At 36.7% G+C, this 23,822-nt stretch overlaps 2 protein-coding genes across 6 annotated transcripts in view; one reads left to right on the forward strand and one right to left on the reverse strand.

Annotated features, from left to right (window-relative positions):
- The window catches only part of LOC125691903 (bifunctional heparan sulfate N-deacetylase/N-sulfotransferase 3), a 415,179-nt gene that overhangs the window by 100,849 nt on the left and 290,508 nt on the right, over positions 1 to 23,822 (reverse strand). Inside the window, exon 1 of one of the 5 annotated variants that reach the window (XM_048941858.1) lies at positions 17,019 to 17,107. The exons of the other annotated variants lie outside the window; for them this stretch is intronic. The gene's annotated coding sequence lies outside the window, so the exon portion shown is untranslated. Of the gene's footprint in view, positions 1 to 17,018; positions 17,108 to 23,822 lie in introns of those variants that run through there. 5 annotated transcript variants of the gene reach the window in all.
- LOC125691909 (uncharacterized) overlaps positions 1 to 23,822 on the forward strand; it is a 178,565-nt gene that overhangs the window by 54,649 nt on the left and 100,094 nt on the right. The window lies entirely within an intron of this gene.

The following is a 23,822-nucleotide window of genomic DNA, read 5'->3' on the forward strand; positions in this document are numbered from 1 at the left end:
CCAGCAGAACATGACACCAGACACTGGTTGCTAAATAAAGGACAGTGGAAACCTGAGAAATATGGATAGTATCAAAACAGAGAGTGTTTAAAGGGCTGCAGTACAACATTGTCTCTCTGTTACAGGCTTTAAAAATTAATAGAGCAAGTTAAAGTCTACCTGCCACTTTGTAGGCTGCCAGTACCCTATGGTAAGTGGCTACATCATTTTATTCCAAGAAATAAAGACGTTGATAAATGACATTCCAGAGATGCATAAAGCAAAGAAACACCAGTGAAAGCAAAATTAAAGTAGAATCAAAACAGATGGAATAATTTGTAAGGTTACCAGAGATAAATACAGAGAATAGTTTAGAAATACTGTGTGACACTGCAAAAAAAAGTCTTACGCTCCATTTAGGTGTAGTTTTCCATAGAAAAGGCAGTTAGAAATCACTGACTTTGGAAGCTGGCTAAGTACATTTCAAGGTGCCTCCTGGATAAAAGAAGATAAAGAAAGCAACAAGACAATCAGAACTACTTGCTACTCTAAATCAAAACTCAGTCTGATAGAAGCAGAGAATAAACCATCTCTGGGTCTACAGAAAGCATTATTAGTTAGGTCTGGTACCTGCTGCCAACAACATAAGTTGTTTTCAAATGGGAAAGCATGTTCAATTGTGCCATAGGCCAGGAAAGGCAGGAGGAGGAGTTCATGGTGCCTCACTTCTGCATCATGATAATGAGATGGGCACATTCATGGTACAGGTTGAAAACTTAATTTCTACCCTTCTCCTTTAACCGAACTTCTACAGTATGCTTCACCAGTTGCAAACAGAAAATAAACTTTATTGAAATCCTAATGTAGAAAAAGACTTTTGTATATCCAGTACAGACATGAATGTTTTAACAAAAGAAGAAAATATTGCAAAGGTATGGCACGTATTATCCCAAAGAGGTGATGAATATCAGGATGGGTTCTTTTCCACAGGCTCTGCTCTAACTCACAGGAGAATACTGTATTCTGTCTTCGCATTATGGAAGTGAAAAATAAAGTCAACTTGTAAGTTTTTGATGAAGTTAATGGGCCACTTTATTCTACTTCATATGATACAAAGTAGTGTGTCTATATTTATTGAACTGGAAGTATGACCATAAAGGTTAGACAGAGTATTTCACAATTGGAAGCTTCTTTATTGCAACAGATTTATTGGTTTACAACCATGGCTTTATATTCACTATTATTCATTTCTGTTGTATACAGCTGCATTTTCCTGGAGTACCAAGGGCTCTTAATCTTTCTATTGATAGAGTTAAGTGAGAAATCTCTTATCTAATGAAGGTAAGTAAGAACCCAATTATCAGTTACTTGCCTCTATGAGTGGGTAATAGGATAATGCTAGAGCTGTCTGAAATTTTCAGATAACGCTTTTATAGGACCTTCCATACACAAAACAATGTGAAAAGCATTAATCCTCTTACCATTTCTGTAAAGAAAGGAAATATCACTACTCTCACTTAACTGAAAGAAAAGCAGGCTGAGAGATCAAACTTCTCCAAAAACAGATGTCTAAAATTCAGGATTAAATTCAGAATTATTTGCCCTAAAGAGTGACCTAATTAACAATTTTAACATTTTCTAAATCAAACTATATTGTGTGAAGAGCATCGCATGAAAAGAGAATTTGTAATTCTCAAATAGAACATCTTTGTAGTGTAAGTCTGTATTTATATCTGGACTTTATATATTATATAAATATATATAAAAATATATATCCAGAGATTATATATTATATGAAGTACTGGACTTCATATGATGTGTTCATATTTTTAATGATTCACTACAAACAACTGTCAAGGCTTATATGTATAAACTTACTAAAAATATGAATATCTTCTGAGTATTTCTGTTAGTTGTTTTGCTCTTCCTGATCCCTCTCACAGTCATAACCTTCAGAGGTTATCAATTGTTGTAGCTCTAATAATTTCAGCAGTGTTATAAATTTTTTCCTTAGCTTGTAAGCATAACAACATTAATTTGAACCTTATGAATTTTCCTCATTTTGTTAATTGTGTTAGGCTTGGATTTAAACCATTGGTTTATATTTCAACAATAAACTCATTTCAGTTTAAATTCCAGAACCAAATTAGTACTAATTCTATTTTACGAAAGGAATAGCTTTAATACCTTTTCAAACCCAGACTTAATTTGTTTTTGATATATTAAACAAGTGCCTTGCTCACATTTTAATTTGGATTGTGCTAGAACTGTATTAAATACAATAGAAAAAAATATTCTTCACATTGTGAAATATTAAAACTTGTAGTTATGTAAACTAGTACTTGTTTTAATTTTAAATAAGTAAATAAAAATTAACCACAAAGAACTTCCTCCATATAGTATGGAAAAAAAAATCAAAATCTGCCCACTTTTGAATCAGATGAAATAATAGACAGTTCCTCTGCCGCCAATCTTAAATCACATCTAATTTTGAGAACTTTGGTTTCTGCATTTGAACACCACTTCCACACTTTTATTGCACCTTTCTAAGAACATATTTCTAAGTGCTGAATTTAGTTCCTATAGAAAATTAAGTTTAAGAGGAGAATGTAGTAATTCCTATTTTCTGGCCAATGGGGTCCCCAGCCATCTCTTCTTTCTGGAGGTCATAATTCTTTGGAACATATTTTCATCTTCCCATGTACTGCACTGAAAATGGTGATACCATTCCCAATTCCCTGCCATTGAAACTTTTTTTTTTCTTTTTTTTAATCTTCTGTATGACACAGCCTAGAGAAAACTAAGTGGTGTAGAATGATACTCACCTGGATTACAGTCTTGGTCTCAGTTTCAAATGTTATACAATAAAAACTAGACCTTTTATATACCTGTAGGAATATATTGATATCTGTGATGCTTACCCTGGAAACAGATTCCAAGAACTACTGCTATGTTTTGGTAATTGTCCTGAATGGCACCTTGTAGTACAGTTTTATATTTTCAGGAGTAATGTATTACTCTTTCTTACTTCACCTGAAAACACAAATAAATCCAGAATTTGTTCAAGACTTCTTGCTACACCATCCTGGCGAACATCGAACATATAGAACATAGAACATCGCCTCCCAGTCGGTGTGTTGTGATTTGCCAGCAAGGCCTACCAGCAGCAGATGATGCATGACACTGTGAAATCCATGGCAATATGTTCTGAGGGGCCTTTTGCTTCATCATAAGCTGGGGATATATTTGTTGTTTGGAGGCAATGAAAAAGTGACAGCAAGGCTTACTTCTAAATATTATAAAGTATAGCATTCACTTGAGGAATGTTCAGCTTTAGATCATGGAAACGGTGCAGCTAAACTAATTACAGGAATACTATGTGTATATAGTTACTGTATATTACATGAAGACCCCATCCCTGCATAAAAGCCATGTGGACATGGCACTAAGGGTGACACCTCAGAGATGGGACTCAGGAGATAAGGTTGATGGTTGGACTTTCCATCTTTTTCAACTTAAGTGATTTTACTATATATATATATATATAAATAATATGTGGCGAGTGATGGGACAGGTATGTAGTTCCCCATATAGTTCAGACAAAACAACTGGGTCAATGTCATTTTCTGTTTCCTTTCTTGCCTCCTATAGTCTGTCTGCTGATTTACAACTGTGCAATAAACCTAGAAATCAATATTAAGACTTGCAGGCTGCAAATAATCCTAACAAGGGAGGATAGCATGAGGAACACTGGATAAACTTTGTTGACTGGTAGCCACCATACAGCACAGAGTCTGGCAAAATGGTCCAAAAGGTGCTGGTTAGACAGGCCAAGTCTTGAACTCTGAGAATTGGTGTCTAATAATTACCTTAGTAACATCCTAGTTGCTTATCTGCAGAGTATGGCTTTTCCTCTGCACTGCTGTAGCAAAATGTTACGTAGGACTGGCAATGAGAATGCTAATTGCAAATACTATTTCATGTGAATTGGAGAAAATCTGACTCTTGAGATAACATGAATTTCATCTTCCTCATCTCTCCATGCCTAGTAGTTAGAAAGCAGAGGTCATTCACGCTTAACACCATTAAGTGTCTTGTTCCACTCACAAGTCTTTCAGAGAGGTCAAATACCACAGTGTAACACAAGATTTTCTACTCCAAGTAGCTGAAAAATTTCTTTGATTAATCAGAAATCGTAAAACTACTTTCCTGAGGTAATTAAAGCTATTAGAGTCAGAACTTCTGGAATTGACAGAGACAACAACCAAACTGAGCTCTGATATGTGGCAGAGAGAGAGCTTTGCTTGTATGTGGAACATTTTAACAGCAATAATTGTTAATGTCCTGTTGTTGTAACATAAAAGGCTATGGATTTCAGAAAGATAGAAAAGCATGACATAAAATGTGCAGAAATGAAACAAATGGTCTATGAGAATCATCAGTTATCTGTGAGTAAATGTTGACAGCAATTCAGCTTGATTACAGTCTTGAAAATCATCTCCTTGTCTGACAGAGAAGATAATGTGCCTCAGCACTAGCTGCAGAAGTAACCAGAAGTGATTAAATCTCACTCTTTCTTTCAGAAAATTACTTGTGATGTCTTGTCTCACAACTACATCATGTCTTATTAGAAGTTTCTTTCCTATATTGATTGGACTTCAGTATAAAATTCCCACACAACACCTGTTAGTTAAGGTTTCCTATCAGTATGTTGTACATTTTGAATCAGGAATGCTCAGGAACTTATGTTGTAGGAATTTTGAAAATCAGAAATTTGAAATTTTCTAATAATGTCTCTGTAAGTGCTTTTTGTGCATCTTTGCTTCTGTTTGCATATTTTCTTTGCTAGAACTAGAAAAAGTGTGAGCTCCTTTTTGTCACTATGTTTCTTGAGAAACTTTCTTCATTCAGGAGGAAAATTCATCAAACCTAAGACAGCCACTACAATAACTTCCAGAAGCTGAAGAAATTCACATTATTTTCAAGATAATATTAAAATAAATGGCAAGAAATGTTGAAAATGCTATTGTGCATCAAATTGTCAAAAGGCTGTTATGATACATAGGTATACATAACTCTTCAAACAAAAAACGATTGGTATCAGGGCCAAAAAAAGTGAACTTGTCTCCTGAGAATGTTTAAAAGAGAAAACATGATTTTCTTCAGCGAAGCACATCCAAAATTTTAACAGTGAATAAACAGACAACTTTAAAGTACAAACCAATTGGAAAGGTGTTTACAGTTGGTAAAACAATCATTTAGATTTATTTCATGATTTCTTATGATAAATGGTGAATTACTGAGGAAGTGCAATATCAATATAAGAACATCTTGAGGATTTTGCTGTGGTATTATTTCTGCTGCTCTTAAGAGACAGAACTCTCATTATTATCAAAGCTTTCTTTGCCTTTTTTCTATCCAAGCTTTTTATTCTGAAGCTGGCTAAGCTATCTTGCAGTGCTGGGATGAAAATGAGACCCATTTTTCGGAGATCCTGCTAGACAGACTGAGGATCTGATTCTGAAAGTCCTGAGGCTGGTCTTGTAGAGAAGGGTGAATTCCCATAAAACATGGTCTCACAAGCTCACCACTTCCAACTGTCACAACGCAGCACCAAAACATGAAGGATGCTGCTGCAACCTTAGAAGGAATTTGGGATTTCAGTCTGTTCCTTAGACTGCTTGGGAATGCCATTGCTACCTTGTGGTGTCTGCCATTTGTTACAGGGAAACTAGCTGCCTTTGGAGAATGAAAACCAGCCATGGTGTCATATGTACACTGTAAAGGAGCTGAAGCAACTGCCTTGAACTGAGCATTGCATATAGTGATGAAACATTTTGTTTCACGTAAGAACCAAATATGAAGAAGGGTAAGGGCTTTAGTTGTGTCACTGAGATTTATTTTATATACATGTTTACTAGGATTTTTTTTCAAACCAACCAGTACTGAAAATAGCAAGCGTGACTGATTGTATTTCTCCTATAGGTGGTTCCGTGTCTGATTTTAAAAATAATTGCTCAGAATTCTATTATTAAATTAGTGAAAGGCAGAAATTGAAATATAAGGAAGGGACTTTAACTCTCTCCATTATCACTGTGCATTCCTGAGCTGCAAAGTGTTTTTGAGGATACTAGTATGAACTCTCCCCTCATACCAGTTAAGTTAAGCTCTGTCTTTTGGAAAGACCTGTAATGTTCTCCTAGAATACTATACCTGGAAGTTGTGAGGAACTACTGAGATGCTGGATGGTTTCAATAATAAGATCTGTATTTGATTATTACAGTATGTTATTAAATGTAAATGTGATTTACTGCTTTCTATTTTCTAGACTATAAAGTACTTTGGGTAGTAAAAAGAGGAAAGATGCGTGCAGTCATTTTCTTCCCTTAGGAGGGTTAAGATCCTAAGGTTTAACATTTCTCCCTAACAGAGACATCTGTAGAAAACATCACAGAGCAGCATATTTTGCAAACTAGTGACTGCTGCAATACAACGTATATTCATTCTTGATAAAATGCAGAGTTTATCCATAGTGACCAGAAACCCTCAGGTAAAATATGCTACAGGCATTAATAGGAATAAGCTCAATTGGATTCCGCTTACAAAGTTCTTTACTGGTCAGTTATAATTTAATAATAATCAACAGAAACTCTTATAAGTAATCAAAAGGACAAAATCGAAAAGAAGCTTAGAAATATAGGAAGCATGGTGTGAAACCTATTTCTTCTCTTCTCCTGTCCACATACAAGAAGGGGTTAAAAAGTATCACTAGTGTACCCACTGAGTATGTCCATTCATGTACAACTCTTCTGAGCACTGATGACTTGCAGTGGCTTCTACAGACCCATCATGAAAAATTTATTCCAGGTCCTAGAGAAGCACACAGGGGAAACAGCTCTGCTACTGAGGTTTAATAACCTGAAGACATGCATGACAAGGCAGAAAGGATACTGTGTCTTACCTGTGTCTGTCAAAGGACAACAGCAAAACTTCAGGCAAAACTTCCCATTTCCCTGTCTTACTCCAGCACTAGGAGGAATTAGAAGCGCTCTCTCTTGAGTACTTAACATTTGCTTTTCTATACTATGTTTCATTACAAAAAGACAAGCACCTCACCTCCCTGTGTTCCATCAAGAATCCTCATACAAGCCACTTCTTGGGCATTTTTGGTACCAGTTCTCCTCCTGCGTCCAACCAGAAACAGGATGTGACCTTTTGTACACAAAATGAAATGGAACAAACAAAAACAGAAAGAAAGGAAAGAGGGAAAAGAAATAAAATCCTTGCTTGGGAATTGAAAACAGTGAATGAAATAGTGACTGGTGAAAGATCTGTGCAACATCTCTGCTCATTTCCATTTCAATGGGATGGATTTACAGTCCAGCTGATGCCTTGGAACAAAAATTCTGTAGGTGGACAGGAAAAACAAGCCTTCTGCTTTGCCGTTAATCCTCTCTTAAAGATACAAGAAAGAAAAAAACAGTGTGCAATATCAAAAAAGAAATGTTGAAAATTTGTTTGATATGTACAAAGCCATGTTCATGGTATAACTTTAGATAGGAAAAACTGGTGTTATATTAGCTACAACTAATTGTAATCTTGCAAAACAAAACAAAACAAAAACAAACCCAAAATGTTTGTAGGATTTCCCCTACCTTCACCATTTGTTTCTCAGCTACTTTCTGTCAAAGCACAGAAATCAATAGCAACACACTGATAGAACCCAGACTGGTTTCAAGATCCAGTAAACAGTACCCAGTCAGGCAAGAGTGACGCATTTAATTCACGCAGCACTTTTTATTCCCAAGCTTAGCTTGTCAACAGGAAAAAAAAAAAAAAAAAAAAGTGTAGGTCTGAGAAGCAATCTGGCTGTTTTCTGCAAGACAAATCTTGCAGTAGTTTCTCTCCCTTCTCCCGCTCCATTACTTTCGATTTCTTTCTTCTAATTTCTGCTTTTTTCATATGTGTAATATAGATCACCATAACAATGGCAGCTGTTGCCACATGCAGTACATTAAATTTCCAGGTAATTTCTATAGTACTTGTACAGAATCACAGAATCACCAAGGTTGGAAAAGACCTTCACGATCATCCAGTCCAACCATCCACCTGTCACCAACAGCACTCACTAAACCACATCCCTCAGCACAAAATCCAAACATTCCTTGAATACCTCCAGTGTTGGTGACTCCACCACCTCCCTGGGCAGCCCATTCCAGTGCCTGGCCACTCTTTCAGAAAAGTAGTAATTCTAATTTTTCAGAAGTTCTACAAGTAGTGTGATGACACCACTGTTTTACATGCAATGACATAATAAATAGTGAATGCAACATGATGAATTTAGGATCACAGATACAACCACACAGACACATATGAGAGCTTTTTTGTCTGCATTTTCAGATGGCCTCTCCTTTTTCAGACAGAACTTCTTCACTTGGTATTTTCAGAATTAGTTAATGGCATAAATCCTTCTGCACCTAAGTTCATGCAGATTCCCGTGTGGACAGTAAGGATGTTGTGAATGATGAAGGTTAGATAGGTTCATGGACTTCCTCAAGTGCTACTAACCACACAGAAGCAACACTCATCCTAGCAAGATCTGGGATCTGCCAGTAGGTGAGGGCTGGCAGTTTTAAGAAATCAATGTCTTTATTCTTTCCCAGGCACCAGCTTATGTCCACTAGTATACGCACACCTGCTACAGGACAATTCTTACACTTCAATTAGCAAACTAGTACTACTAAAGCCTGCTCACTTTTTACTCAGACTTTTCTTTCAGGAAGCTTGTCTTTACTGACTAAAAAAGAAGTAGTACTTGTGTGCTTTCAAGCACATACTAGAAGAGGTAATATGGGAAGTTCACAATCCTCACTTCAAGAAGTTTACAGCATGAAGCATTCTAATGCACATTTTTATGGTGGTTTACTATAATCATCATTTTTATTTTCATTTTATCACTGCAATTTGTACAGCTCTTATCTAACAGTAAGTCTCTGGCAAAATAAATAAATAATCAGTAGGTATTTTCTTTATTATCTTTGGATTTGTATTTTAATATATTTTATTTCAGAGTAAGATAATGGAAATGAAATTAAGACATGAAAACACATTTTTTTCAGATGAACTGGAATTATTGTATCACATTAGAAAATCAAGATTGCTTTAGCTTTGAGTGAAAAATACCTAAATTATTCAGTTATCCAGGACAAAATAAATTTATTTGAAAGAAAAAAGAAGTAACTAACTAAAGACACAGTACCAAATCCCTAGTAAAAGCAGAGTCTTTACTTTCCTAGAGATTTTTCAGAGATGCCAGGAGAAGTATGTTGCTATAATTTTACATACAAGATATTAAATTAGTGTGGAAATTCATGCTTGCATAAAATTGTAAAACTAAGTGTCAATGTTTACATGCTGATTTGGCCCCTTTAAATTAGTGATAGTTTATGAGTAGAAGTTAGTCTGATTCCTAGGCTTGCATAAGAGTGGAGGTGTAATGTTAGACATGAGTAGCTTCTGGTTCGAAATGAGACAGGCCACCAACATTGTTAAACCAGATACTCATCTGTTATTCGAAATGATGCATCTTCACATAAACCCAGGCTCAAAGGTTTCCAGTGCTTCCCACTCTCCCAAGACAGAACTGCTACATCCTTCAGGTTTCTTTACCAATTACACCTGCACACATCTCAATATTCTGACTCTTTTTGCTATAAACTTCTGACAACAAACATTTCACAACTTCCCTAGGCAATCTTTTTCTACGACTAACAAATCTTTACTATTTGGGATGACTCTTTGATAATCTTAATTTTCCATTTTAGTATCTGCAGCCCTTTCTTGCTTGTTTCATTCTATTTACATCCTCAGGAAACTCAGAAAATGGATTTCTCCTTTTCTGTTTTACATGGTTTTTTGTTTTTTTTTTTCCCCCCCAGTTTATTCAGTCTTCCTTCACAGGATCCCTAAATTACAACTTGTTTTCTCAACTGCTCAAAATGTCTGAATGCTAAAGCTTTTAAAGGAAGGAGCTGACATTTTTGCCTGTATGTCAGAAGCTTTGAGAGCTTCAGACTTCAGCACCAGTGACCCTGCAAGTGCCAGCTGGAGGGAAGAGGAATGTGCTTGCTCTCCAGCACCACAACAGCTAATCTACATGGCAAAGTAGGTACACTCAGCATGCCAGTGCCACACCATGATGTTGCACCTGATCCCAACAAGCTGGGCCCAAGTGAAATCAAATTAAAGCAATTGTTTACATGCCATCTTCTTGTAGTTGTTAGCAAATAAGACTTCTCTTGCTTTTCAGTGAAGTCACCCATTTGATTTTGAGATGATGGCTGTAGGCACTGAGCTTTCACATACTTCCCACACTTGTACAGGAAGATTACTGAAGTATGTGATTTAAGGGTACAAAGCTAATAGACTTTGAATTGTACATGATGTAAAATGCTTCAGAACATCTGTAGTGGACTTGTGGCTCTGTGTCAGTCTCTGCAACTCTGATGCTCATAAAACAGGCATTCAAACTTCTTGACCTTGCAGCCTTCTATTATCCAGCATCACTGCTCATGTACCAAGAACACAGACATGATTTACAAGGATGAGTAAGAAAGTCATTCAAAATCATAGTGGGAAACTGAGTTTTGATTAAAAATGTGCATCCTGAAAATATGCATCCTATTTTTAGTTCTGTTAAGACCCCAGTTTCAAATCAACAGGGACCCATCATTAATTGTGTGTCAAGAATTCACAGAGAAATATGTTCAGTTTCTCAAAAGTATGTGAGAATTATAGGAAGACAGGTCAGAAATGGGTTCCAGACCCACAAACATTATTTCATCGCACTCTCCATAGCCACAGTTAGGCACACAATGTGAAAATAAACTCTGAGACTAAAATCAGAATCTGAAATAGGAAGTTTGATGGCACAACAGATTTATCTTCATTCTCCAGGACAAACTCAGCAACCAAATGGAGATTAAAGGCACACAGTTGATGAAAATTTTATTTGGTTCTTAAAAAAATTGTATTTCCTTTTTGCAAATATCTGTTTCATTTATGTGAAAGGCTTTACTCTGCTTGCCCAAACAAGTGTGCAGCTAGACAGTCAAACAATAGCACCAAAGGAGGTGTGAATTTCCCACTCACTCAGAATTCTTCACTTTAAAGTCTGGATTTGTTACCTACATGTTAACACTATTTACAAGCAAAACAGAAATGGATTTTGAAAAAAAAAAAAAAAAAAGTTTTTTTTTTACTATTATTATTATTTTTTAAGACAGCTGGGCTTGTTTTGGGGGTTTTGACAGTGGAGGAACACAAAGCAAAGCAAAACTCAGCATAGAAAACAAAATGAACCCAGATGTCCCGTGCCAGCTTAGAGGAATTAAGAAGAGAAAAAGAAAAAAAAAAAAAAAGAACAGAATAGGAGAAAGTGTTTTCTAAACTGCTTCTTCTGCGCTTTTATCTAGATTTAACAGATACATTAATTCAATTGATGTGCAGTTTAGCCAGCCGGCACCACATGAATGCCTTCCACAAATGGTAGGATTTGCCTTTTTTTTCCCCTGCAGAGACATTACCACAGATGTGAGCTTTTTCCTTCTGCTCTTTTCCTCCCACCCATCCCCCTCTGTGTAATATTTTAACAAATAATGAAATGTAAGGCACAGCTCAGAGCGACTAGGTAGAATAATGCTGAAGAGAAGCTGCTGCTGACTCTACAGTGTTTTGTTACTGCTGTTTCTTTCTTAACAGTGTCAGTCTTTTAATGCAGCTTCCTTTGCTTTTTCATTCTTTGCTGGAAAAATATTAATATGCTAATGACTTTCAAATGAGTACCCAAAACCATACTGACTTCATTTTTTTCTAAGTGTGAAAAACATATTTCTTCACCTGTTGTCTGAGGCATGATGTCTGAGAACAGACATAGAACAAAGCACAACTGTTCGCTGGGAAGAAAGAATACAGGAAGATAAATTATGAAAAGAAAGTAATAGAATGAATACAAAAATAAAACAAAAGAAAATGAGTAGACAGTAGTGGAAGGGAAATCTGACATTTAAGCCTAGGCTCCTGGCTGGTGCCCATGGCAACTCCACTAACAAGCTGATAAAAACTATTCTCTCCTTTGATTGCTTTCAAAGATAATCCTTACTTCTCTTTCTTGGGAACCATAACAGATTTTCTTTCTTTAGGGACGGTGCAAGAGTTTCTTTTATAATGGCTCTAATAAATAATGGAGCGTTAATGTCCTTTAGGGCAACTAATTGTGAGAATGACCTGTTTAGGACACATTTTCACACTTACATACAAGTGAGGCGTTGTATGGTGAGAAATATAGGTATCTTCAAATGTTTTATATCAAGTGTTTATGCTATTTTAAAAATCCTAAATGGAATCCAGCATTAAAATAAATCATTTAAGGGAAACCAACTTGAATTGCTCCAATGAGCACAGCATGTGGTATTCACAGTTTCTAAATTTAAATAAGGTTTCCATCTGTTCTGTTGTTCAAGAATCTTAGTGATAACTATTAGAGAGAGGAAGAGAGGGAGCATGTATATATTTGTGCGAGGTTACTCATTCTATGTGGAATGCTTCTGAAGCAAATACAGGTTCCACAGAGTGCTAGTGCTTTGTTGGAGGCTCACAGGCATAAGATGCTGAGACAAAAGACATCTCTGCTCTGACTCAGCAGCTGGGTCTGGGCCTAGTAATGCTTCAATGCCTGAAGCCTACCTCATGCACCCTGTGGCTCCTCTGAGGTTTTCAGCTGTGCTGACCACAGCACTGAGGCTGCTAGAAGGGTCCCTTCCTCTATAAATTGCGGAAATAATCTTTCCTGCAAAGATTATATGACTAGGAAACTAGAGGAACAGCATGAACAGAACATAAATATCTACCATGAATGAAGAGAGGACTGAGTTCCAGTATTTAACTCAGAGCTACCTCAGACACTGAATTTGTTCATAAGCAGTAACTGAACAGTTCAATTATCTTCCACTCTTTGTGGGAGGGGAGGGGGAAGGAGGGGGGGCAGAATCAAGACAGTCAAAATGCCTTCAAATGTTATAATTATTATTGTTTCAGAGGGAAAGCTTAACTCCCCATGCCCCTTCCCAGTCAAGATATCCTGTCCCCTTAGACCTAATGGGAATCAAACTCTTGAAAAAGATTAGAATCAGCTGCAAGAACAAAGGATCTTTCACGGTGGCCTGTAGCTCTTACTTCTCCCCTGAAATATGACCTCAAAATTTAGCATTTCCAGAAACTTTCATAATCAGCAGAAAGATAAGTAGTCCCAAAATCTATACAGCCTTTTGCTAATGTCAGTGATGATAAAATGCACTCAAATAGTATAGCTCTAGTCCAGAAAAGATACAGAGGAAATCAATAGTAAATTGCATATAGTTAAAGAAAGTCCTAAGGTTTCATTCTGGTTTTAGACTAAAGGTTTTTGTTTAGTTAACTGTCATGTAGAAAATGGGCATAATATAAATGTGTACTATGTGATGGAGAAAACGAATGTGACGGTCAGGACATAGAGGCCAAGAAAGCTGGCAAGTGAGAAGGAAGTGAGCAGATGGAAAAACTGCTGGTAAAAGCAAAGCAATATACAACCAGTAAGGAGGAAAAATGCTACCCAGGACAGCTCCATGAAAAATTCCTGTCTTTGAGCCCCAGTGGATGTCAAAGCAAGTTTCTCAGAGCGAGGTCTAAAAGAACACCTAAGTGTCTTAGGACTGTGAAGCCGCTCCTTTCAAACCCCCCTGAAAATGGTTACAGAATTTACTAGGATATCTGCAGCTTTGTTATGTAGATCAGCATGCACTTTTGCAAAAACTTTTTGTCCGCTTCTTATCTTCAGTAACAAAAACACACAAAGTTTGCAGGGGGCAGAAGACACTAAGAAGATCAATAAAAATGATTAAAAGAATGCAGGCATTTCCATATGATGGAAGATTAGCAAACAATTTATGTTGAACATTCTATTCATTCAACACTCTTAACATAACCAAAATGACAATAATAATGAGCTATGGGAAAAGAGTTCTGTTCTGATTGAAGAGGACACATCTTAGGGAGGCTGTGAGTCCTACAACGTCCTGTACAGATAAACTGCATTTTTATATGCCTTCTTATAGCAAGATCAAGGAGGATGATTAAAGGCAAAAAAACACAGAATGATACAATGCATAGTGATCTAATTGCCACTAGCAGTGAAGAACTCAATGAATCTTGAAAACATGCACCTTTTTACACAACTATAAAATCCATACATTTCTCTAAAATCTGTAATAAAACCATTCCTAAGAACAAAGATAATAATACTACAGATAGGATGAAGAGAGCGTACCTGAAGAGGATAGTCAAGTGTTAGCCTCATTTTCAATTGCAGATATTTCCATGTAGCTCAAAGCCAGGCAAAAACCTGAGCAGCTTGTACAAGCTGATGATTAACCATGGACTAGCCAAGAGGAACATTCAGCATGGCTAGGCCACTGTCCATGCTATCACCACACTGTAACTGTAATAGCATGCTTTAAGTGGCTGGTTGGATTTTCTTCCCTCTGAAGCCACAGCTGTTCCAATGACAAAATATTTGACATGATGAAGTCTAGATTTATTTTTCAAAATGGCTTTCAAAGATAATTTAGTAAATGGCAACAGGCTTGAGAAAATATGTTTGCTTTTAAAGCAGCAAGGAAAGAGGTTAGGCAAGAATGGAATAAATAGCCTGGAATAAGCAGATGGCATGGCGGTTTTGATGTACCATTAGAAAATGCCTTACTGCAGCTGGAATGCAAACTAAGTACATCCAGCATCCCTGTCTCTTAAAGGAAGAATATCTACCTATTATGCAAAAAACGTATGCTTCTTTTTCCTTTCATATTTTTCTCCATCAGTTTAGCATAACAAATGACCATACAGTCATCAATTAGTTTTCTAAATTCAGCAATATTTAATATAGTGATACTTAGTGACAGCTGTTAAAAAGAAAAAAAAAAAAAAAAAAAAAAAAAAAAAAAAAAAAGAACAGGGAAAAAGAAAGAATGCAAACATTTAGGCTTCTCAAAATCAAATAGTAATAGAGCTGACGAGTCCCATTTTCAAGCAATTTTTTTTGCAGCCGTGAGGGGCTGAAGCATGTGTTTCTAAATGGAAGTTGAGACTCCTTATTCAACTGCTTGAGTACAGAAACTGACACTTGAAGAAAACTGTCAAATACTGCACCAATCACTAATTAAAAAAAAATAAAAAATAATGAGTTCTAATCATAGAGATTGGCATCAGTGCACTACAATCCTAAAATATTATTGTACTGCAGCCTGTTCTAGTGGTGAGAGCATTTCCCTGAGAATGATAATTTCTATTTGTGGCTTTCAGCCATATCTTTTGGGTCAGTTATAAAAAATACATTTGAGACTGCTTCATACTTGTATTTAGAGATACAGCACTGAGTTCATGATTCTGTACAATGCTTGGTAAAATTGGTCCCTTATTTTAACAGGGTTGTATGTGTAACTTCATTACAAACAAGAGCAAGCAAGAAATTCCAATGTCCTATTTTAATCCCTTGTCAGAATAGAAAGCCATGGGTAATTCTGGTCAAGGAGCCAGCTACAACAAAAGTGGCAGGGTTCAGAAATCTTAGTAACACCTGCTTCTTAGTACTGTGTAGGGTAGACATGTGGGTCACACTGCATTCTATCCCTTCCTCTCCACCGCTCCTTGTAATTGAACACATACACACATATATACATACATACATACACATAAAGTGTAGCTCAAAGCTTCAGGTTGACCAGCTCAGTCTACAGGATATTATTCCTAGCAGAAAAGACAGTCCGGCAGCATCAGTGGCTACTCTTCTCCTAGGTTCTCTATCCTACATTACTTTTATAATTGGGAAGCAAGAAAGAACTCATCTAAACAGAAATACTCTCTAAAATACAATTCCTGGAGTACACTTTCAGGGACATATTTAAGGCCTTTTATTATTGGCCAAGTTGTGTGGGAGGCCCAGCAGGAACTAACAAGGCTCATGCAAAAGGGTAGAAGATGAATTTCATATGTAAACACAAAACATAATGTGGATGGGAAGAGGGAAAGAAATCAAGCACAGATATTATATTTTATCCCCAAAGCATCATATTACATTGTTTTTTGTTGTTTTTTTTTGTTGTTTTGTTTTGTTTTTTCTGGACTAAGCTTTAAACAGTATAATAAAATTACCTTAGGATATATTGATTACAAATTCGTAGACAGGAAGGCTGGTTGATCTTTTAACATATACTGACAACCAGCTTTTGTAAAACAGATCTTTGAAAATCATTTCTTCATAAATCACACAAAATCAGAGTTGGTGGCAGAGCTGGAGAGAGGAACGATCAAATACACAGAGACAAAAGAAGTAGATTATATGGGAAGGACAAATGTGGAAAAGGGAACTATCAGTTTACTTGTTCTACCTGTAAATATGTATAATTTACACTCTGTTTGATCGGTTATTGAGAACTACAATCATAAAATTATCTGAATTCAGATGTGACAAGAAACAGATCAACCAGATACTACACTACAAGGTTCCTTCCTTCCATATTTAGGTTAGACATTACCTCCACAAAACAAGATCACTGCTTCACACTTGCAGAATTTCTGTGAAGTGGAAAAGCTTAAGTAACAAGAGATGAAAGAGAGCACTCAGCTTTTCAACTCCATGTTAACTCCATGTTACTGCTCTTTGCAGTAATAACAGATAGAAACATCTACTCTTGAAGTCTGCAGGAGAGGGGCTACTCCTGCCTTGCGCAGAGAGCTGCACGCATAGAAGGTCAGCAGCCACCAGCTGGCCGCGTGGGAGGTCTCAGAACAAAACCACCAATACTGAGCTGAGTCCCTGCAGGTACCACAGCTGATTAATTTTCTGCAACTGCAGGCTCACTGACCCTGAACAGCATCAAAATGAAAAGAATGAGAGTGCTTTGGCCTCACAACTGTTTGTGGAGCTCGTGAGAGCCAGGTTAACCTACCTCAATTTCCATCAGATTGCCTCAGGAAATGGCTGGAGGACTCCAACTCTTTCTTCCTTCTCTCTCCCTTTCCTTTGCCCTTTGGCTAAGGAACGCAAACAGGTGTTTTGGCTCTCAAAAGACTGTTACTCTGTCAGAAACCTTTATCAGAATTGAATCAAAATTTCCCTAGCAACTGCTTCCTCACACAAGATGGTCAGCTGGTCTGTAATTCTCCTCCCCCTCCACTTAACTCTTGAGAACTCCCACCTGTTATGTTTCCATTGCCTGGCTCAACTGTGTTGTTCCAGACTCCCTTTTTGGGTTATATCTCAGCTTCCTTTCAAATGATTTATCAGGACTAAGTCATGCCTCTGAAAGAAGGGGTTTCTCTGCTTTGGTACTTAAAACCTACTCTAAACTTTAGAAATGTCTATCTGTAATGTGAATAAAATTTCCTCTCCAAACCATCAAAAAGTGGTGTAGGTGCAGATACACATCTTGTTGAACCTACAACCAGCCAAATTTTGTGCTAGATACATTTTAACCAAAATGCTGTTGCTATGATCCAGCTGATCAGAATTCTGTCCTTCAGAAAGAACTGCAAAGAGCCTGTATGTGCATGGGAGTTACAGACTGTAGGCTAGTAGCTAGACTCTAGAGTAGAGAAGTACAACAGGATGAAAATACAACTCTCTGTATGATCATTCCCCTCCAAATGAGTTGCCTTCAGTATGGAATAAGTCCTAAGTCAGGAACTGGTATGGTGTTCTCATAACATAGTCAGATCCTGATATTTTGTACATGCCTGATATTTTAGAGGACTATCTTATTGTTGATCTAGAAACAAGTGTGCAAACAAACTCTAAAAAAAAAAAAATGCCACTCAAGATAGACAACTGAACATCTGTGCATAGGTCAATACTGCAGTATCTGTTCTTCACAATCAGCAATTACTTCTACCACAGCTGAAATACAGTTAATTATAGCATTGTAGACAGCTTGAGCTAAAGGCATTGCTCAACAAGTGAGATCAGAAATGAGAAAAAGCATACTTTGTGTTCTCCATGAAATCTTATAAATAATCAGAAATTAACTCCACAGTTCAGCAAAACTCTTTCAGCTTGAATGTTTTCAAAACACATGAGAAACAGGTCCTGTCACAGCTCCCAGGTGGCACGGAGCCACCTAGCATTGTTAAGTGCTTGTTTCAGTGATGACCCACAGAGCATAGCTACTGAAAGTGCCAACATCACTTTGCAAAACACTCTGTATGTCTCAAATTACAAACACAGGCCAAGATATTTCGCAGGTACAGCTGCAGGCAGGGCATCTAGCAGAATAACAAAGTGCACCTGCAGAAAGAAATACGTCAACAGGCTTTTGCTTTATATGTTTATCAGGAACACTTTTCACAGGGTCTGTGGAGGCAATGATTCAATAAACAAAATAATAAATAAATAGGGAAACGTGACAACATGCTTTACATCTGACATCTCTTTACTGTGTGTAAGTAAACATTAATTCAAAATATCTCAGCAACTACCCTATCAGTGGATGATTTCACTCGTTCCTTCCTTTAACAGATGAGCAGGCAGTAACAAGGATGTATCGAGCTTCTATAAGCTGGAATTTCTTCGCAACTCAGAAAGATTCTGAATCCACAATCCACCATGCATGCAGATTTTCTAATAAAATACCCACCACTGCTTCTCATGAGCAGGTTCAATTAATTTGGTAGATTAGCACTTCAGCTCCTTGATGAAATTTACCAGCACTTAAACTTTTTAGAATTTGAAGGACTAATGAGGGAGAGACCAAAGTGCGTGTTTACCTTTGTGAGTCCGTGAAAATGATAACATCCTTCTCCAAACTCTGCAAAGTCTGAGGTTATAGATACAACATTTAATCTTCATCTGTATTGCTGGTTTATGCAGCAGTTGTGTAAATACTCCCTGTAGATCCCAACAAATTTTTGTTTCAGAACTTACTAATGAGATTAGAGCTGTGTTCACTTCTCATGTATTCAATATGCCTGATACCGATGACAAGTTGAGAGTGAATGAGCGGTATAATTTATTAACAAGACTTAAATACTGTTCGTCTGTTTTCCGTTTTCATTTCCCCGAACAGTCATAAATTGGTTCCAAATTGGTTCAGTGACCCAGATATTATTATTTCACAACTTGGTCATTTTTATCTCCTGATCAAAATGGCTGTACACAGAAAGAATGTTTATGTCTAATTCTATCACATTGCTATACTAGTAATATGCAACATAAATGTTAAAATGGTCATGTCAAAGGTAAGGCATTATTCTTTTTTACTGAAAACAGAACAAAATTGGGCATAGTTGCAGACCAAAGTCTCTATTCTTCAGCCCTTTGATAAAATTCACTTGCTTTGTCATCTGGTGTCCAATTATCCCTCAGACAGAAAAACTGCATCTTCCACAGAGAAGATAAAGTCTGACTGAGTATCTTTGCTTGAACGATGTTTCTCTTTTGGTTCCTCTTGGTAAGATGAAAGTATGTGCAATCACATATTTTCCTCTATCATGCACAGGAAGTTTCCCATCTATCTATATACAAAGGCTCAATGTTATTGCTTAGGATGTATCATGGGAACAGAAAATACCACTGCTAATTTCTGCCCCAGAAATATCATATTTGATTTTAATTATAATTCTAGATCTTTTTTAAGACTAATTCATTTCTTATTATTAGTGTAAACTGAAAGTACCAGGAAGGACATCATGAATACCCCCTTCACAGCCTAAGGACAGCAAAACAGCAAAGTTAATCCCGACCTCCACGCACATTTCACAGTATTGATTACTGCCAAAGGAAAGGTAACAGATGTTATAAACTTCTCATAAGCACCAAGGCAGCAAACGGTCAGGCTGAGAAACTGCATCAGAGAATATGCTTTATTGAAGGTTTCATTGGCGTGTTCTGTCATGGGAGAGTCACATAATGACTGAAGAACTCCTGCACAAACCTCGTGAAAGCCCTCCAGATTCTCTGAATCCCAAATTAGCATTAGAAAGGTATAAAAAATGCCCCAAACATTGGCTATAAATTCACAGCTGAGAGAATGCGTTCCCTTTGTAGGCTAATGCTGGATGCAAACTGAGCAAGAATTGAAAGGAACTATTTATCCATCACTCATCCCACCACTGATCCAGACCTAGCGTCTGCAGAGTGTTCCAGCTTTGGTACTCACATACTGAAAATAGTAACATTATTTTTTCTGAATTATTATTCAAGACATGATAATGAGATCTTTCTCACAGACTCTTCTAGACTGAACAGTCTCAGATTGCTTAGCTCTGCAATGGATACAGGAGATTCTTTCTACTCCAGATGTGATCCAGCACCTGTAGGAGCCTGGCACTAAAGAATGATCTCAACTATACATTAATGCTACCTGTCCTAGTAGCAAGAGACAAGATAAACTCACCTCTTTTTGTTTATTTGTTTTCTATTTTACAAATGAGATTCAGAATTCTTCTGGAATAAATTGCTTGGTTTACTTACAAGGCTAACAGCAACCAGGTGTTTTTCCACTCTCTTTCTGATTGTAATCCACTAAGAAATTTACATCCAGCAATGTTCCATCATTATTTTCAACACACTTATGAACTCTGAAGACATAGATCTACTTAGAATAAGACACAGGCAATACTTTAAACTCACAGTAAGCTATTAAATACAAACACTATGAAAGGGTAAAACTGGCTCAGTTCATTTCCTGTATTTTTTGCTTTTTTTTTTTTTATTCCCCAGCTGCTTCCAAATTGCACATTTTGGCCAGAATTTCAGCCCTTGCTTATTTAACATCTGGTCTCTTTCCACTTCCTAGTCATGATCTTGTATCCCCGTTATCAGCCTACTTGGCAAGATATGCCTACATCCCCATCGGGGTTTGTCAGCGAGTTTACACTCTGTGAATTTATCTCTGTCACTTCACTTCTATTCACATTTTGTCTAGACACTAGTTTTCATGTTCACCTGTAAACAAAAAGCATCAAATCCCTAGTCTTTGCAGTGCATGGTAGATTTGAAGGGGATTGCCAGTGAATCAAAGAACTTGATCTCCTCACCTTCAGTTAGGCTTCTGATTTGGGTTTTTCCTTCCTTGTTACAGCTGCACTCAAGTGGTCATTAGAGAAACCAATGACCCTAGTGACATTTTTCAGTTCTGAAGCAAATGTCTAATAGTAAAGAATTTAAATTTCCTCAGAGATTTTTAAAAATAAATACATAAAATCCACAATAATTTCTGTTCAGTCAGCTTTGTTCACATCACATACATCCTCATTACTGCTCTCTAGTCCTTTGGAAACATTTTGTAAAAGGGAGAGAACCTGTGCATGTGCACTGAGGTTACAGTTACTACCATCAGACTGAAAAATATCTTCAACCACTATACAAATATATGCATTTTTTAAATCTACTTGATTAATTAGCCCACAAAACAAGTAGCAATGTTTTGTTAATTCGCTGCCAGAACTAAGTTAATTCTTGAGAAATTAAATTAAAAATCATGAAATATCTACTTGTATCAATATGTAGTTAGTAAAAACAAGGAGAAATCAGTTCTTGCTGCTTTAACTCATCTATCTGGCAGATAGGTATTACAATCAAAATTTTATAATAACAACACAGAGAATGTAATTACGCAGCCAGAAAACTAGAAATACAAGTTACACTGTATCTGTAATTGAACTGAGTTATATTTAAGGCTGAAAATTTTGTTGCTGTACTAGTGATGTTTTGTTGTTTTAATGATACATCTGTAAAAATGTTCTTACTTTGAAAGCACTGACATAACTATTGCATTTACTTACAGGATCTGCATTACTTGAGTATTCTGACATACTTCTGCAATTCTTATGATTAAAATAGGCTCCCCATGCTTCTTATTGCTAATACCATCAGAAAGTCAGAACACAAGTAGAACACATCAATCATCTTTAATCAGTATACAGAGTAATTTATTAAAATAAGCTTTTCCATCTCAAATAAATTTAATGCAACCACCCTTTCTCCTATTTATTTTTGCAAAAAATTGAATAACTGCTTAGAAATCAGATGTCTATTTCTTTGCTGATCAGCTTGAATTCGCAAGAAATTGGAAGAAGAAAGAGTTTGAGTCGGTAGTTGAAAATAAATGAATTTTTAAAGATGGTCAATATATCAGCAAGCAGAGAGCTAGAGGAGATCAGCAGAGCATCTTCAGTTGCAACAAGAGTTGTCAGGCAAGGTGAACGTATTTGCTTGCACACACATTGTGAGCCCAGATCAACCAGACACAGGAAGGCCACCTAAGCTTGTGAACTGCTAATGGCAGTGCAGTCACCTGGGTAATTAGGGACCTAGCTGTGCAGATTCTTATTCACATTTTATCAGATAAGTCTCTGCTTTTACAAAGATACCATCTGGTCACCCTTGAAGCTGAAAAGACTGAAATCAATTCCAAATCAGAGGTAAACCTCTTTTACACATACACATAAAATAAAGTAATATGAAAAATACTCTTTTTTTTCCTTTTCATATCAATCTAGGGAGATGGGCTCTGCTAATGGCTGACAGAACAGTTTGTGAGAAGTGTTACTGGCATGTTAATTATTAGCAGAGTTGGCTAAACAGAGGTGTACAATTCCAATTCTCATCTCACTTTCAGGGAATTTTTTTTTTATTTATGAAAAATAAAACCCTAGGAAATGTTCATTGAGAACCCAATAATTTTTACAGCAGATCTGCATTTACTAGAGCCATCAATTTTTGATAACACTTTTCAACATCTAAGCAATAGGGGGAGTCTGTGACTTGTGGAGAAGATAATAATCATCAGATCACAGTGTTGCACAGAAGCCAACACGTTCTTTCTGGGGGACAGTGTGACAAAGGACACTGTGACAAAGTGAGTTGGACAAGAACCTATTACAATATGAAAGACAAGGCCTCAAACTCTACTGCTGAGCTGTCTGTGGCAACCTAAGTTATCTTAGGAAAGGGATGGACGGTATAGGCCAACAACACAAGGTAATGAGGTCTTGATGAGCTCAGTGTTGTGGAATGAAGTAGCAAAAGTAGTGAATGAATGAACACATCTATCATACAAGTTTTCTTTCCCTAAAGCTAAACATAGATTTTAGGTTAGGAAAAGGTTCATGGATTTGATGTATGACTTGAAATACTCTGTCAAACAGCACATCATAATTGCCTTTTCAAAGAGAAAGTAGGTGCAGTCACACCACCAACAGGAAGAAATTATTTCTATGTTGTTATTGGGGAAATGTTTATGAGATATATTACTATATGGATGTCACAGATGTTAGAAGGATCTGTGTAGACGTGAATAGCAAAACATAATGTGTTACTAACATTGTTTTACTCACAAATCTAAAGCACAGCACCATTCATATCCTTGTGGAGAAAGTTAACTCCATTCCAGCCACATACAGTACAACAACATACCCTGAATGAAACTGAATTGTTTATAGTAATTCAATGGGCAGTGAATCTGAGCTTAAAGGGTTAACATCTGCATTATTTATTTTTTATATTTTAAGTGCATCAGGATTGCTTTTGGCATTGCCTTAAGCTTTGACTGACATTTTGGCTGCCTCTCTCCACAAAATTAATCTGTAGAGATCAACAAAATGGCATGATAAACTTTTTCCGCAGTGAAAATGAAACAAACTTGTGCTGTGTATTCTGCTTCAAGACTTACTTCTTTCAAGCCTACTATGTCTCTTGTGCAGGAAAAATACTGACAACAGAAAAACCCCAACAGGAAAGACAAAAAGCAAAACAG

The sequence above is a fragment of the Lagopus muta genome, chromosome 4 (assembly GCF_023343835.1).
Source record: "Lagopus muta isolate bLagMut1 chromosome 4, bLagMut1 primary, whole genome shotgun sequence".
Lineage (NCBI taxonomy): Eukaryota > Metazoa > Chordata > Aves > Galliformes > Phasianidae > Lagopus > Lagopus muta.